A 15,268-nucleotide genomic window follows, 5' to 3' on the forward strand; every position below is an offset into this window, starting at 1 on the left:
TAATTCCATTGCATTCTGAACTTGCAGTATTTTAGGAACGCACTTTTTTTCTTTGTTTTTTGAAGTGCACTGCAATGTGTTCTTATTTCTTGTTTTTATTTTTATGCTTGTGTGCATGTAGCTTATGTTTTAGTTTACATGGTTACAATATGTGAACTGCTTATATATTAGCTGAGCACTACATGTTTCCACATTTTTCCCAATTTTTTTGGTGTGTACTACATGTAGCTAGTCTATAGTACTGCGTGATAGTTCGAAGCGTACTGCATATTTGCAAGTTCCATACTGCATATTGAAATGCGTTTTATATGTACTACTCGTTGGACTGTTGTGCACTTCATCTATCTCTGTGCACAGTATGAGAATTGTACTGCTAGTTTCGTTCTCAAACAGTTTTATTATTTTTTACAGAAAATTCCTAAACGAGTTGTGAGGTATGTCCGGCTCAAGAAGAAAGGAATTCTTCAAGTTGTTCTTGGTAATGGATACCTTCAACTAGCCAAGTACACTGTAGGCGTTGACGGGCGGCTGTGTCTGCACAAAGGGTGGAAGGAATTTGTCATTGATAGTGGCCTGAAGTCTGAGCAAGTTGTTGTCCTCAACTTCTTTGAACTTGAGGATCGTACGGTTAGAATCACGTTTGACGTGATTGGCTAAGGTTATGAGGTTGATTTGTAATAAGTACTTTTGCGTGTTGAACGCTTCATCTTTTTGATGTGTTTTGTAACAAGCACTTTTGTGATCTGAACCACTTCAATTATTTATTCAGTGGGAAATTTGTGTTTACATGGTTACAATATGTGAACTGCTTATATGTTAGCTGAGCACTACATGTTTCCAAAATTTTTCCCAATTTGTATGGTGTGTACTACATGTAATTAGTCTATAGTATTGCATGATAGTTCGAAGCGTACTGCATATTTGCAAGTTCCATACTGCATATTGAAATGCGTTTTATATGTACTACTCATTGGACTGCTGCGAGCTAACAACATTTTTTACATGGTTTTTGAATCAAAATGTGTCAATGTTTTACTCAAGACTGCTATATATATATGGTATACTCTATATACCATTTTCTCTTTTACATGGTTTAGTTGAATAACTCATAGTCAACGAGAAATTTGTGTTTACACAAAATTTAAACTGATACATAAGTCATAGAGATAAGCAAACTGCTATACATACGATTAATTTATTGTCTGTTCATCTATTTGGTCGTTAACCTGCTGCTTCTGCGCGGTGACTGGAGCGTGTCTAACGTCGCACTTTCTTTTGTTTTCCATGGCGGTGTTGCTGGTTCTTGTCTTTGCACCTTTGTGTTTGTAGCCCCCGCGTGCTGGTTGATCGCTGCTTCGGTTTTCCAGCGCTGTGGACTGCATCCTTCTTTGCTCCCTGCGTGCTGGTTGATGGCTGCTTTGGTTTTCCAGCGCTGTGGACTGCATCCTTCTTTGCTCCCCGCGTTCTGGTTGATGGCTGCTTTGGTTTTCCAGCGCTGTGGACTGCATCCTTCTTCGCTCCTACCTTGTTTTTTGAAAGTGGTGTTGTTCTCGGTTTTTTCTGTACAGCAGCATTTCCTTGTGGTGGTCTTGTTGACACTGTTTCTTCATGTTCTTTGTCCTCTTCACTCTCTTCAGTCTCTTCACTCTCTTCTTCCTCTTCGTCATCTGTTTCTTCATACGCCACTGTTTCTTCAGTTTCTTCACGTTCTTCGTCCTCTTCACTCTCTTCTTCTTCCTCCTCTTCTCCATCTGCTTCTTCATAAGCCATTTCTTCTTCAGTTCTGTCATCATCTTCTTCTTTGATCTCACCTTCTTCATCTTCCTCATTTTCTGATCTTTTTCGTTTTCTTTTGGGGCAGGTTCTTGAATTGTGTCTCTTCCTCTTTTTGCAGATGCTACAACGTCTCGGTTTCGTCCATTTCTTAGTGTTGTGAGTAGAATTTCTGTTTTGTTGTGCATCTCCATGTCCTCGTTTTTCTTGTTCATTTCTTTTTGTACACGTCCTGGAATTGTGGCAGCTGATTTCATTACATGTCTTGCACCTTCTTATTCCCAGTGGGTGACCATCACTGTCCAGCTCAGGTTGTGGCTTACTGTTTTGTCATCATTTTTCTCCTTGCATGCCACCTTTTTCTGGGTTGCATCTCCCCCTTTCTTCCTTCCTCTTGTGTTTGAAATAGGAGGTGGAAGAATTGTTTCTTTTTTGATAGCACCAGTTCCGATGTGTTCAGTATTTTCTACTTGCTCGGCATTATTGTCATGCTGGGATTTTTCTGCTTGCTTTAGTTTTGTTGCTTCTTCTTCTTCTTCGTTGAGCACGTCAACTTCCTCTATCAGTGCCCTCATACCAGACAACGCTCTGTGGCACCCAGCGTCGGACCTTGTCGCTCTGTTTGCAAGGTCCATTGTTGTTTCTGTCAGCAATTTTCTACGGCAAAAAAGCGAGGTTCCATCTGGTGCTGTTTGTTCGTAGTCTCTTCTGTCAAACATTGCATCTGATCTTGCATTACGGGTGTATCTTTTCATGATGTACACCTCAGGAATGTTGAGTACTCTCAAATGAGAAAGCATGCATAAGACATGGACGCAGAAGAGGCCTGCAGACAAACACATGATTTTTTTTGTTCTGTAAGTGAACTGCATGAAATTAGTAAACATATATTTTTTTTCATTATTTGTTCATTTTTTAAAGAAGTGAACTTCATTTACTTTTGTGAATTACACATGCATATGTACTTTTAAAGTTCAGTAAGTTAGCTTTTCGTGCATGACTATGAGAATCTAGAATTTTTTTTGCTAGGAGTCTCACCTGTGTGTGTCCAGAGTTTGCACTCACATTCGTAGACACCTTTCTCTTCATCGGCGACCACTTGGAAATTATGACTTGCCCAGTCAAATGCATCCGATCTGTTGTAGTGGTGTACGAGATACTTTGTCGGGTTCTCAGGGCACCGTTCTGCTCTGAATGCAGTGCTACGGTAGAGTGTTTCTTTGAAATCTGCAAACACTGCCCTTGTATACACTTTTGATAGCTGAACTTCGAAGCCAAACTTTGTTTTTGTTTTTACCTCTGACTGCATGATCACAAATGCACTGTTACGATCCAGAGAAATGAAAAAATTGTTTGTTTTTGTAGTCATATTTTTTAAGCAGTTTTTGATTGACATTTTGTTTACCTCATTTGCTACTGTCTCTGCGTGCTCGACGGCCTTCCTGGTCTGAATGCACTTGTCCACCTGCTGAGCAAACAGATGGAGATCATGCTTCTCCCTGACAAAAATTTTCTTCAGTATGCGGTTCATGCTCTCGCTTCTCTGTGTGGAAGTCATCCGAGCACAGAAAATTTCCTTGTAGTAAGCTGAGATCCACTCGTGCTTGTCATCCCACAGTGAATTCATCACTTCGTCGTCTTGCAAGTTGTACCTCTGAATGAGGTTCTTCCATGCTCGTTCAAATTCTGACGGCATTAGTGGGTGGTTCAGCACTGCATTGAGTTCGTCCTTGAGCTTCTCGTGCGCCTTATACAGCAAGGCGAGGTGGTCCTTGTACTTCTTCATGATATGCCACCGACACAGCTTATGCAGAGTTTGTGGGAGGATAGTTTTTAATGCTGCCTTCATCGAAGAACACTGGTCTGAGAAGAGACAAACAGTGTTTTTTTATTAAGTTGTTTGTGTGTTTGCAAGATAGATGGAAGAAATATAAGTGCACAAAACAAAACAAAACAAAACGTAAGTATGCAGGTGTTTTTTTATTTTTTTGTACCTGTGAGCATGCAGATTGGCGGCTTGTTGTTCATACACCTCAGAAAGGTTTTGAAAACCCACTCAAATGATGGTATTGTTTCATCTCGCACGAGTGCAACAGCAAATATGGTGCTCTGTAGATGATGGTTCACCCCCACAAACACTCCCAGCGGCATGTGGAATTTTTTAGTTTTATACGTCGTGTCAAATGTAACACAGTCTCCAAAATCTTCATACGATCCTCTGCAACTTGCGTTCGCCCAAAAGACGTTTCTTACACGGTTATCTGCATCAACGTCATAATCATAGAAGAACTCTGGGTTTATCTTTTGCATTTTCTCGAAGAAATTCAGAAGTTTCTTGACATCTTCAGACTCTTCTCTGGCAAACTTCTGTTTCCTGCATTTTCAGAGACAATGCAAACTTATCTCACCAAATAGGGAATAATTACAGACAGAATGCTCAAGAGATATGCTCTGTTACGTGCTTACCTGTTAACCCAGTCGCGGCTAGTATGTCCCATGTACTGCAGACCACCGGACATACGCGACAGCGTCGACATCATCTGAGCATGTGTGTGGTTGTCCAGTTGCATGTCTTTCACTAACTGGTCTATCAAAGGATCGTCTTTTTTGTGCGATCGCATGTGCAAAAGCATCCCGGGGCTTTCCAGCATCTTGTGATTGTGGTTGAGTTGAACCATTTCTATCACAAATTTGCCATCCTTCCTTTTTTTGACTCTAATCTTTGCATTGCAGCCAATCCTTTTTGATGTCTTCTGACATACCCGGTGATAATCTGACACAGCCTGCTTGTGGACCCCTTCTCTTGAGCAGACAATGTAGGCATTTGTCCTGTGTTTTGCCCTCTTGCGTATACCAAACCCTGCACATCTTGCATAATTGTTGTAAAAGTCCCATGCCTTGTCGTACGTGGTGAATTTCATTCCAGCAGCAGGTACGAGGTTCAGCGGCATGTTTTTATCCTGCATTAATTGAAATGCTATATGAGAAAATTTGTTCTGTTCTGTTTTTTGAATACGAGGAGTGCATACGAGTTTAATAAAGCATTTGCAATGTTCCTAGCCAAAGCTCACAAGAAATATCAGTGTGCACTGCAATGTTATCTGAATGGACTGCAACTATTTATTTTTTTCAGACCATAAACTTACATGTGTGTAGAGTCGTTCGCTTGATGGTGTTTGCAGCTCGCCGGGTTGTATTGGACATGGTGGGGTTATAGCAGATGTGTGTAGTTGAGGATCTCGCGGCGGTAACAGTGAGGAGGATTTGTACCTGCTGTTTACTTTTGACCGAGGCACCATTGGTGGCCGCAGCGTCGAAGTTGATGCAGCAGATCTGGTTGGAGCTCTGTTTTTCGCTGCAGCAGGTGGACGCTGAGCTCTGTTTTGGGGTGCGGCAGGTGGACGTGGTGGTAATCCAGTGTTGTGACGATGTCTTGGTGGATTGGTTTGAAAATTTTGGAGCAGTGGCACATCATCATAGACATAATCATCATCTGCTGCAACATCGTGTTCAACTGCGTCATCATTGTCTGTTCGGACATGCTGTCCAAACATAGTGAACTCGTGCTTATACTCTAGGTTGAGAACTGTTATCGGCTCATCTTCATCGTCATCGTCTTCATCATCGCGTTGGTGAGTGCCTTCCCAGACGAATGTGACATCATCATCATCTTCAACTACATCTTCGTCATGTGAAAAATCTTCTTGTGGAGAGTACTGCACCCTGTTTGTCGTCGTGAAGAATCCACGAGGAATCTCAGGGGTAACCCAGCCAGTATCTCTTTCAGAAGAATATCCACTCTTCTGAAAGTTGTTGTTCTCAGTGCTGTCAATTATGCGCGGCATTTTGTATCTGCTGAACGTCATCTCCTGCACACAAAATGACCGAGCTGCATTGTCAGGTTAAATGAACTAAATCATGCGAACTGCAATGTGTTCAAAATGGTACTGCCGAAGCATTGCATGGTGACTGCATCACCCCGCAAGGTGAACTGAAGCAACCGCACTGCATCATTATCTGTAATGAACCTATACAAGCGTACTGCATTTTCCCCCACAACAAACTGAAGCAACCGCACTGCATAGGTTTTGTACTGCATAATCACGCGCTGTACTGCTTGTACTACTTTGTCTATGATAACTACACTGAGATGGTTGAGGAAGTGTACTGCTTACCTCATGATGCAGTGATTCCTTGCGTTTACAGGAGGAAGTTCCCTTCTCGTCCGCCTGCACAACTTTCACGTTCGCCTGTGCAGTCCACTTGCCCTTCAGAAGTTCATGGGTGGTCTGGACGTTGCTCAAGGTGAACGGGGAAGGAGGATTTGCTCTGAAGGTCGATGCAGACTTATTCCAAGAAGCTATCGTGGATGAAGCAACCTTGCGCACACTCCTCCTTGCTCGAATTGGTTTGATGTCGAGGCAGCACCAATCCACATCTGATGAAGTACAGCTTATTGCAGGCCCGGAGGAGTTCGGTGGCGGCGCTACCGAGCTGCTGCCGTGGAAGAAGGCCAATAGGCTGGTGTTGCTCGGTGCCTGCCGCGGAAGAAGGCCGAGAGGCAACGGGCGGCGTCGCTGCCTGGCCGCCACCGCGGAAGAAGGCCGGGAGGGGAGGGGTGGCGTCGCTGTCGGCCGCTGCCGCGGAAGAAGGCCGGGAGGGGAAGGGCGGCGTCGCTCCCAGGATGCCGCCGCGGGAGAAAGCGGGGAGGGGAGGGGCGGCATCGCTCCCAGGCCGCCGCCGCGGAAGAAGGCCGGGAGGGGAGGGGCGGCGGCTCGCCCAGGCCGCTACCGCAGTAGAAGGCCGGGAGGGGAGGGGCGGCGGCTCGCCCAGGCCGCTGCCGCGGTAGAAGGCCGGGAGGGGAGGGGCGGCGACACGATCTTGGTGGTGTGCAGAATAAGGCGTTTTGGTGTGCAGAATAAGGTCTTAAGGGGTGTTATCATAATAGACCCACCCTATATATATAACAAGAATGCAATAATAGTCGTAATGTTATGCATTGTTTATTCAAAAAGGTGCGTTAAAGCAGAATGATACAGATAGTGCGATAAGCGAAAAGTAGGACTATGTCCCTTCCAAGGGCAAGCTGACGAATAGTATTAAAGCAAATATTTCACTCGTTATCGTAATCCACCTGCGAGTTCCGTGGTGTGACGTAGCTTTGTGCCTCCTTGGTTGCTGCATCATGTGTTCGGCAATCATGCTGCCGGACAGGGTTTCCAGAGATTAAAGTCCTGAAAGAGAAAAATAACAAAGCGGGAAGCCCCTGGTGCAGTTTAAGCTGCGTATTGGGGCGTGCCGTAGTTGTGCCCCCCTCCCCGCCTGTGCCAATGGTATTTTTAATGCGTGATTATGTATGCGTGGCACGAATTTCGCCGTTTGCCTTGGGCCGGGGTGGGGGCCGCATTGCTACGCGAGCTCAGATCGTGCCAGGCGGTCTAGTTGCCGATTACTCTGAGCGCGTTTGAAGGTGTCCAGGTCTTGAAACGCCGAACTGGTGGATTGCCTTGAGAGGCTGCTTTGTGCTTCTGCTGCGAGGGCCGTAGTGTGCTCCTCCGTGCGGAGAGAGCGCTCTGTGTTTCCATTAACTGTGATGACCCCCCGTCCTGGCATCTTGAGCTTAAGGTATGCATAATGCGGTACCGCATTGAATCTTGCAAATGCGGTTCGCCCGAGCAGTGCATGATAGCCACTGCGGAACGGGACTATATCAAAGATTAATTCTTCGCTTCGGAAGTTATTTGGGGATCCGAAGACCACTTCCAGTGTAATTGAGCCTGTGCAATGGGCCTCTACACCTGGAATGACGCCTTTAAAGGTCGTTTTTGTGGGTTTGATCCTTGAGGGGTCTATACCCATTTTGCGCACTGTGTCCTGATAAAGCAGGTTCAGGCTGCTGCCTCCATCCATAAGGACTCGAGTGAGGTGAAATCCGTCAATGATTGGGTCTAGGACTAGTGCGGCAAATCCGCCATGACAGATACTAGTGGGGTGGTCCCTGAAGATCGAAGGTGATCGGACAGGAGGACCATGGGTTGAACTTTGGGGCGACTGGCTCCAACGCATATACGTCCCTGAGCGCACGCTTCCGCTCCCTTTTTGGGATGTGGGTTGCGTATATCATGTTCACCATCCGCACTTGTGGGGGGAACCTCTTCTGTCCTCCGGTGTTCGGCTGCCGGGGCTCTTCCTCGTCATCGCTATGTGGCCCCTTATCTTTGTTTTCGGCAATTAACTTGCCGGCCTGCTTGAATACCCAACAATACCGATTGGCGTGGTTGGTTGGCTTGTCGGGGGTGCCGTGTATTTGGCACGAGCGATCGAGTATGCGATCCAAACTGGACGGGCCCGGAGTGCTTCTTTTAAATGGCTTTTTCCACTGACCGAGTTTAGAGCCTATGAATCCGGCATTGACTGTCGTATCCTCGGTATTGTCGCTGTTAATGCGGCGCTTATGTTTATTTGACGTGACCTGCTATTGCCGTCCTTGGTATCCGAAGTACCACGGTTCTTTGATATGTTATTACTGCGAGCCAGCCAGCTGTCTTCTCCCGCACAAAAGCGGGTCATGAGTGTCGTGAGGGCTGCCATAGATTTCGGCTTTTCCTGACCAAGGTGCCGGGCTACCACTCGTCGCGGATGTTGTGTTTAAAAGCTGCTAAGGCCTCTACATCCGGATAGTCGACGATTTGATTTTTCTTTGTTAGGAACCGTGTCCAGAATTGCCTGGCCGATTCCTCTGGCTGCTGAATTATATGGCTTAGGTCATCGGCGTCCGGTGGTCGCACGTAAGTGCCCTGAAAGTTGTCGAGGAATGCGGCTTCCAGATCTTCCCAACAGCTAATGGACTCTGCTGGCAAGCTGTTAAGCCAATGCCGCGCTGGTCCTTTGAGCTTTAGTGGGAGGTATTTGATGGCGTGTAAGTCATCACCGCGGGCCATGTGGATGTGGAGGAGTAAATCCTCGATCCATACCGCAGGATCTGTTGTGCCGTCGTATGATTCTATATTTACGGGTTTGAAACCCTTTGGGATTTGATAATCCATGACTTCGTCTGTGAAGCATAAGGGGTGTGTGGCGCCTCTGTATTGGGCTATATCGCGACGCAGCTCGAATGGGTCTTGCCCACTGTGTTCGGCCCGGCCGGATTTACTTTTACTGTATCTGGCGTGACGTTTATCGTCTTGCATAGTGGTGCGCCCTCGTGATCCGTAGGTCGATCTTGCATGTTTTGCTTTGTCCTCCAATACGTCTCGCAGGTCTGGCGTATTTCCCCACGCCTTTTTATTTGAATGGCGTCGGGGTGTAGGCTGAGTTTTTGGCTGGAATGCCTCTCTATCGCGGCCACGAGGTGGCCGATCAGCCACGTCATATGCTTCTTCCTCCAGTCGGGGTAGCAACCTACATTTTGGGTAACTCTTGGAGGGGCGCTCGAGTTTATATTCCTCGGCCGCGAGGACTTCGGTCCATCTGTCGGCTCACTGGTAACCCGCCCGGAGCTTGGCGGTTCACGGGCTACCCGACCGGTCTTGGCGGTTCATTAGTAACCCGGCGGGCGGGTCAGATGGATGACGAGGCCCATGGCCCAGAAGGCCGGTTCACGTTTAATGGTGGGCCGGTTTATGAGGAAAGCACAAAAAAATTCCCTTACAAAGGAAGCAAGACTAGGACTCCACCTGTAATAGAGTAATCCTAATCCAACTAGGACTAGTCATGTAAACCGCCCCTTCAACATATATAAGGAGGGGCAGGGCTCCCCAAAGAGGGACAAGCTACAGGCAACAAGAAACAATATCTAGGGTTAGACACAAAGGAGGAGCCGGCTTATGCGGCGACTCCCTCATGAGCGTAATGAGACCTAGCCACAAACAGCATGTAGGGCTATTCCGGATGATGTTTCCCGGGGCCCGAAGCTGTCTAAATCCTCGTCTTGTGTGATGATCCGCCTTGCGTCTCTCCGACCAACCCCTTCAAGCTACCGCATAGATGCGTTGGCCTCGCGACTAAGTCCTGACACTAAGAACATCTGCCGTGACAATTCCGCGACAGTTGGCGCCCACCGTGGGGTCTGCGCACGGTGGTGTTGAGTTTTTGGAGGGATCTCTCGCCGGGTTCGAAAAGTTTGTAATTTTCCGGCTAAACAAGAACCGGTTTGGAAAGATTGGCATCAGCCTCAAGATTTACGATATGTGAAAAAGAGATTAGGGTTACGTCGCCAGCACCGCCGTAGGTGACCCGGCGGGCCATTGAATCCGAAACAGAATCAGTTTTCTGCTGTTGCGCCGTTCTACGCCGCGCCCGACAAGAACCGTCTGGAGTTTCGAGGAAAGCTGGCAGATCAAGTCCCGAGGCGCAACAACTAGTAATTTTCCCGTAAGAACTAGCGCATCACCTCAAGGGTTAATGGTGTGCATCGGCTCAGATGCTAGTACGTGCTTAAAACAAATCCAAAAGTACTCCAATAACACGTGATGAAGGTACTCTACTTGAGTACTGCTCCGACAACTGCTACAAGCGCCGGCTGGCTGTGCATCAGGCCCAGGATCATCAGTCAACAACGAAAATATAAAAGCAACAGCGGGGAGGAAGGCGCGGACAGACTCGTCTCCTGCTACCTTCCACTACTCGCCTCCTGTCATGTGCATCAAGGCATTGCCTCCGCGCCGCGTTAAGTGGGCTATGCCTCCAAATCGCCGCGATCACCGGGCGGCTTACAGCGGGCCTCCATGGTCGTTCCGGGTCATGCTGGACTCCGCCTCTCCGTCCAAGTTGTCACCGTACCTTGTCTTCCGTCCGAGTGGCTGTCGCGCCTCGCCTTCGCGTTGTTCTGCCGCCTCTGCTATAGTTGGCCCCGAGCCGCCGAGTCGCTGGTGCGTTCCTGCCTTGGCCTCGTCCTGAGCCGCCGCCGCCGCGCCTTGAGCCGGCCGAGTAACCCGCCCCATTGCTGGGCTTCGTCTCCCGCCTCAAGCGGCCACCGCGGCCTTCAAATCACTGCCTCCGCCGAGTCGCCGGAGCGGTCCGTCCTGAGCCCCGCGAGCCGGTCCTGCTCGCCTCGCTGATAATGAGCCGGCGCCGGGTCGTCCCGGACGAGCCCGGCAAACCAGCCATGACCCGGAGGGAAGAGTCGTTTGTGGGCACGGACTCGCACTATCTCCGAGCCACCGGAGCAAGCTTCGGATCGCCCCAGGCCTCTTCAGCCGCTGCGAATGCGCTGCCGCCTCTGGATCTCCGTCGACCACAAGAAAATACTACTCTGTCGCTGGGGAGGACTCCTCGGTTTGCCTGGCCGCCGTGACCTCATACTACGCCGGCCTGATCCGCCGCGTCTGAACCGCCGCCGCGCCCTGGGCCGCCGCATCGCGGCTCGGCCGCGCGCCCCGCCTCCACGGGGGCTTCTTCGAGTCGGGCTTGGAGTTGACCCCGCCTCTCAGTCGTTGGACATGCTACTCCGATCAAAGTCATCGTCTCTGAAGCCGCCTCGCAGTTGGGAAAAACTTTGAGGCCTAAACCGCCCCGACCTCCGCAGCCGTGCCAGGCCTCAACCGTCCCGACTCCGAGCCACCGTCCGTGGCCACGGTCGTATTTGTTTCAACTCGCTTCCTCGATTGTTTACGCGTCGAGCCGCTGACCACCGTTGTCGTCTTGCCGGCCTCGCTCCGATCTGTGCTGCGACCCTTGCTTCCGCGCTAAACCACCTGGTCTCGTGCTCGAGCCGCAGGGCTCTATCTCCACTACCCTGAGCCGCCTGCGCCGGCTAACCACCGCTTCCGCGCTCAAGATGCTCACCGGCTCGCCGCTCACGTCAACCTCCGCATGAGTCGTCAGTCGTCACCCATGGATTCTGCTTCTCACCAGCCTTGCACTATCACCGGAGGACCTCCCCGCGTTGAGCCGGCCACACTGCCGAGCCGCTGTCCGTGTGCCTAATTCGTCGCCACGAGCCGGGAGTCACCTTCTGTCCGAGTTACCGTCAAGCCTCGCCTTCTGTCCGAGTCACCGCTGCGTACAGCTGCTCCGGCCGTTTCTAAACTGCCGGCCACGCGACCGATGCTTGTGGCCCGGCCGTTTCTTCCGCCATGACTCGCCTCCGCTTTGCCAAGGCACCCCCTGCTGGTGTGATCTTGTCTTGCTAGCACAAAGCAAAATAGAATTGGGGGTTCAGCCGGAGGATAATGGACATATGTGTTGGTTCGAGGACTAGTCTACCGACAGTAATGGAGTACAAGTTCCAGGGGGCAAGTACTGCTATTAAAGTTTACAGCGGATCGATGGCAGTCAAGGTGCTGGGTTAAATCCCAAGACCAGAAGCAAGCATTATGCATTATCTACTTCGGTGCTCATTTGACGAATCAACAGGTGTCACAAAGGAGCGTGCGCCAATATTATTTTTGCGCTAGCACGTTCGTGCCGTGTTCTGAACGGATACGTGTGCAAGTCACCGCCCCCGCTGCGTTGAGCCGCCCCTATCACGTTGAATGGATCATCCATCATCCGAACAAAATAGGTGATATCCATCTAAGTTTATTTTATTAGCACATATTGTTTTTGTCAAAGAATAAGTTTATCTTTGCCTTGGTCTGCAATATTGTTTATGCAGGGCAATTATTTATGACAAAAAGTGATATTATACCGCGGATATGGAGGCACACCAACATCTTTTGGCATAGGTGGTCATCGTTACTCAACAGACTCCCGCACCGGCTTACAATGTCGTGGCCGTCTCTCGTGACCACACCAGCTTACAATGCCGTGGCCGTCTCTCGCGACCACGACGGCTTACAACAAGGAGGACAACTTGCCCGTCCGCACCGGCTTACAACGCCACGGCCATTTCATCTGTCTGTGTCGCCTCAGATGTTGCGGTCGTCTTTACCGTCTGTCTCTCGTGGCCTGGTCTACATCAACACACCAGGCCGCACTTGTCTGGATGAGCTGTTTATTGAATATGAGCAAGTCACTACTTGGAAAGCCCGGTTTTTCTTCCAACAACTTGGAGGCAAATTATCATATATTATCAGCCGCCGTCTGCACTGGATGGTTCAATGGGAAGTCGTGTAAGTCGCCGCCACTACAGTTTGGTTAAACTTCAAACAACCCGTTGGAAGGAGCCATTGGCCGAGTTGCTGACACGGCTCATACGGGATCATTTATAACCCGCCGCAGCCACCTCAACCTTCTGTGGATTCACATCGTGTTATCAACGCCAATGATATACACCTTCTGCTATGGTCAAATATGGAGAATCTCAAGCCAACTCTTCGAGTCATCTTGAGACTCGGGGGCTACAATGGTATGGCTCGGCAAAATTAGCCGGTTTCAATGAATTCAAGAACTCCGGGTCATTAAAGATAACCCGGCCCTGGAGGCTACTGCTTTATTGGCGAATATTTAAAGGCCGTCAGAAAATTTCCGGCTCAAAATGAAGATTTCGGTTTAAAATATAGCTCAAGAGACATCTCTCTCTCGCAAAGCTTTGAAGCTCTCAAAATCGGTTCAACATCCGGCTCAAGGTAAAGTTGTCCCTTACAAAGCTTTGAGGCTCTCAATATCCGGTTTAAGAATTTCCGGTTCAAAAAGAATTAATCTCTCGCAAGTTCGAGTCCTTAGAAAAAAATAATGGTTACCAAAGAAAACTTGATGCCATGATGCATGATTCAAAACATGGGTATCCAGCCTTATGGCTTATCTTATTATGGTCACTTGGGGGCTTCCTGCTCATCGGGCATAGCTATCAGTACCCTCTTGATCGGTGCAATGCCTAAACTTATATGGTCACTTGGGGGCTTCCTGCTCATCGGGCATAGCTATCAGTACCCTCTTGATCGGTGCAATGCCTAAACTTATATGGTCATTTGGGGGCTTCCTGTTCAAACATAGGTCGTATTCGAACCAAAGAGAACATAGCTGTCGATACCCTTTTGATTGGCAAACTGCCGAACCCACTTGGGGGCTTCTTGATCGTATCCGAATCATAGCTCAACCCCTTTGAGAATCGACGTGGATTGTATTCGAATCAGCGTCGCTAAACAACTCTTAAGGTCATTTGGGGGCTTCATGTTCAAACATAGGTCGTATTCGAACCAAAGAGAACATAGATGTCGATACCCTCTTGATCGGCATCGCCAAAGCCACTAGGGGCTATATGATCGTATTCGAATCTTAGCTTAACCCTTTTGGAACGGTTTACTGATCGTATTCGAATCAGAAGCCTCAAAAAATTTATCTATTTCTTATACAGTTTTTGTAATCACAAGTATTTGAGTTGTCACAAATATCATATGTGCCGGCTTTTACAGAATTGGGTTCTCACCCTCACTGTCCGGGTCATATAAACCGGCGGTATCATTCAAAGGATCGTAGGGATCTTGTGATCTACTTGTGTGCAGGATAAGACTATATTTGGGTGGTTACCCGCCCTGGCTTTTGACGTTAAGTCGCCAGGGTATATGTTGTTTAAACTTTGTGCAGGATTTGCAGAACTATGACTTATATGAATGTTTAAGTCCAAGCTCATCATTAAAATTGATGCTTCAAAATGATTATCTGTTCTGGATTTTCTCAAAGGCTATAAACTGCCGGGTTACAAAAATTCCGGCTTACAATGAATGCACATTAAGTCGTCATCGGCCAAGAGCCACCAGGTATTTAAACTTCGGATTTACTTGTCAACCGATGAGGTATTCAAATCTTTAATAGCCAAAACTGGCTGGATTTTCATGATGATATTGAATGATTGAGGTTTTCATACCGGATTATATTATTCAAATCTTGAATAGCCAACATGACTGGATTTCTATTGTGATTATCAATAACCAGTGTAATGATTGAGGTTTTCAAAGTCGCTTTAGTGCAACGGCTATTATTTTTATCAATGGATATGATTTATTCTATAATGGAAGGAATAGTCCCGAGTTGCTGCAGGCTTACGACCCGGCACTTGGGGGCTACGTTATTCAGATTGAGATTATATCAAATATGCAAGTCCCATGTCACTGCCAGCATGCACCATGGCACTTGGGGGCTAATGCAAATTCATTTTTTGCTCAACTTATTGAAGACCCGACTCATCACATTCTAAATGAGTTGGCCCTTGGGGGCTACCAATTGCTCCTGTCGAAAATTTAAGGTACACAAGCCTTAATCCATTATATTGAAAGATCCACTACTCAGTTGGTAGAGTACAAAGCTCTTAACCTTGTGGACGTGGGTTCAAACCCCATGGTGGAGATTACATCATATGATGTTATTATCAATGAATCATATACAAAGTCCTAGCTCAGTAATATCTTACTGAGCCGGCCCTTGGGGGCTACAAGCTGTTGCTCAAATCTACATCATCATATTTACAAAGTCCCTGCTCATTATTACATAATGACCTGGCACTTGGGGACTAATGCATATTGCTCTTTGCTCAAGACAATTCTATGATGACCCGGCTACACTACTATGACTATAGCCGACTCATGGGGGTTGCACAACTGGATTTTATTTAAAA

This window comes from Triticum urartu, chromosome 6A, assembly GCF_056163025.1.
Source record: "Triticum urartu cultivar PI428250 chromosome 6A, HENAU_Tu73, whole genome shotgun sequence".
Lineage (NCBI taxonomy): Eukaryota > Viridiplantae > Streptophyta > Magnoliopsida > Poales > Poaceae > Triticum > Triticum urartu.